Consider the following 2,500-nt stretch of genomic DNA (forward strand, 5'->3'; position numbering starts at 1 on the left):
TTGCCTTCATGCCTTTGCTGGTAAATACAGGGGACCCAGAGGATCCTGGTTCTGTGCCAGCCTCATATTTAATATATGGCCTATCTACAGACGATATTTTGTCTTGGCTCAACTGATCTACAGACGATATCTTGTCTTGGCCCAACTGCTTTGGTGTTCCTCCAGAATGTTGGACTATACAGATAACCTCTCCCTCGGTCAAATTTGTTTCTTGGTCCAACATAATTGGTGTTATTTGGCTGTTGACAAAGCAGTCCAAGTTGTCAACGTCGTCTTTCTGTATCGCTACAAATGTATAATCCAATTCCTGATAAAAAACAACAAAGTACACTTGGTAACTGTCAGGAGAATCAACACCACCCCTGAGGGTCTGGCAGAGAGGGAGGGGTTTCCTTGTTCCACTGGACAAATAATCTAAAATTTTCTCTTGTTCGCCAGAAATAAATCCGTGGGATGTCTGTGCAACATGCACCCAGGTTAAAACCGATCGCGTATCTTTGTCTTTTCTTCTTCATAGTCACATGTGCCCCACGGATATGCCCCCGATCGGGGGATTCATTTTCATTCCCCTCAGTATTTCCAAACTCCCGTATAGCGATTAGAGCCCCCACTCTTTTCACAGCTCTGGCATTCTGAGCGAGGGCTAGACCACTGGGCCACGGAGTATCCTATTTACGTTTAGGCAAAAATTTACTTTGAAATTCTTTCCGCTTGCGATGATTGACACAGTAACCTCACATTTGAAAGTACTAAATAAAGTGGACAGATGATTTTTCTTTGAGAACGGCAAGGTTAAAGGTAAGGGGAATTTTCTACGTTATTTCTAGATCTTGCTTCGTTCTTGGGTGTTCCACTATGAACAATTGCATAACGAATACGTCAATCGACCTGCGAACCAGTTTGCTCATTCGTTCCAAAACATATTGTGAACCGAACCAGTGTGTTCAACTGGCCATTGTGCCAAACATTTTGTGAATTCAATCAGTCATTGTGCCAAGCATTTATCAATCGAACCAATGTGTTCAATCGATCATTGTTAGTCAACACCCGCTATTAAAAGCACTGTTTGTTGATTCCAACGCCATTCCTCCCAATGTAGGAACCAAAAACGTGAAAAGAGCATTGGAAAAAGCCTTTAACAACCAAATACAAAAAGAAATCATGTTAAAAAATGAGGATTAATGTCTTCGTTATTGGGATTTTGCGTTGGTCTCCCATCCAACTTCAGACTCTCGTTCCCAGGGTCTTTCAAGGTAGTCAGCGTGTTTAATCGGCCATTGTACGGCTTTGAAAGTCAACACTCGCACTGTTTGGGGATTGCAACGGCATTCCTCTCAATATAGGAATCAAAAACGTGAAAAGAACATTAGAAAAAAGCCTTTAACAATCAAAGACAAAAATAAAAATAGGTCCCTCGGGGGACATGTGCTTACGGGTAACGAATGTTACACCATTAATATTGTCTGTGTGATTGTTGACATGTTGTTGGGGTCTTATGCTTATGCATACAGACCCCTAAGTCAGAGGCAGATCTTGATTGTTAGTCAGTCAGTCAGTTTGTCAGTAGGTTTGTCACTTTGAGGACTAGATGACACGTGACAGATCTCCGCGAGTGTAAATAGTCTGGCAAGAGACTGGGTACTAGTAATTGCGAGTTATTGTTTTTAAGTGTCGGCCATTGGCTCTAGCGTGTTGCCGTCGTTGTGTCTTTTAATCTGCGGTCGTTTTCTCTGTTTTGAGAAAAATTTGAAGAGCTTTCCGTCGCAAATTAGTTGTAATGCACTTGTCACTGGAAGAAGATGGAAGTTTAGCTTTAAGCGGTTTAAAAGCTCTTTGTGCGAACGCAACAGGATTGTGTTTCACCTCAGAAAATGGTAGAAGACGAAGTGTCAGAGTTGTAGATAACAAATGTTTTCCGCCTCAAGGAAAGTGGGGAGAAAGGGTGTACGATGTAGTTGTGGTACCAGAAACAGATGTCAACGGACCTACTCCTACTTCTACTTCGGCAAATCTATGCGTCTCCACAACTGTACCCAATCCTTTGTTTACTGCTGTGTCAAATGTATCTGCAACTGGAGGTTCAAGTTTCGTGAGCAGGACAAAGCAATCAACTTTGCTGTTCGAGGGCAGTGTGTTAAAATTAGGCCCCGAGTTAATGAATGTAAGTTGTCAATTGACGCACTGTTTAATTTGAATCATAATTCAGTTCAGATTTGTGTTTTTAATCCACGAAAGAACGTTTAATACTAAAAGGTTATGAGTTTACTACTTTGTCTTAAAAATATGCTTTTGTGTAACTTCTTAAAAAAGGGTATTGAAGTGTAGAGCGACATTCTCTCATTGAACTTTTAAGTCATGTTCAATTGTTTAACTAGTTAATTTCTTTCCAAGTAACCCTAAGTTTATTCTGGATCAACTTTAAAATTATTAGTGTAAATCCCAAAAGAACTAAAACAGTGTGTAGACATTTTTCTTTAGATTTTATCACCTTTGTTCAGGG

General features: G+C 40.5%; 1 protein-coding gene and 2 long non-coding RNA genes across 3 annotated transcripts in view; 1 reads left to right on the forward strand and 2 right to left on the reverse strand.

Annotated features, from left to right (window-relative positions):
• Nucleotides 1–387, reverse strand: part of LOC138042442 (uncharacterized) — a 1,332-nt gene extending 945 nt beyond the window's left edge. Inside the window, exon 1 of the long non-coding RNA XR_011131003.1 lies at nucleotides 1–387. This exon is cut by the window's left edge and continues 267 nt beyond it. This is a non-coding gene — a long non-coding RNA (uncharacterized lncRNA).
• Nucleotides 1–2,500, reverse strand: part of LOC138042426 (glutamyl endopeptidase-like) — a 178,118-nt gene that overhangs the window by 149,070 nt on the left and 26,548 nt on the right. The window lies entirely within an intron of this gene.
• Nucleotides 1,824–2,500, forward strand: part of LOC138042443 (uncharacterized) — a 5,902-nt gene continuing 5,225 nt past the window's right edge. Inside the window, exon 1 of the long non-coding RNA XR_011131004.1 lies at nucleotides 1,824–2,161. This is a non-coding gene — a long non-coding RNA (uncharacterized lncRNA). The remainder of the gene's footprint in view (nucleotides 2,162–2,500) is intronic.

Source organism: Montipora capricornis, chromosome 3 (assembly GCF_036669925.1).
Source record: "Montipora capricornis isolate CH-2021 chromosome 3, ASM3666992v2, whole genome shotgun sequence".
Classification (NCBI taxonomy): Eukaryota; Metazoa; Cnidaria; class Anthozoa; order Scleractinia; family Acroporidae; genus Montipora; species Montipora capricornis.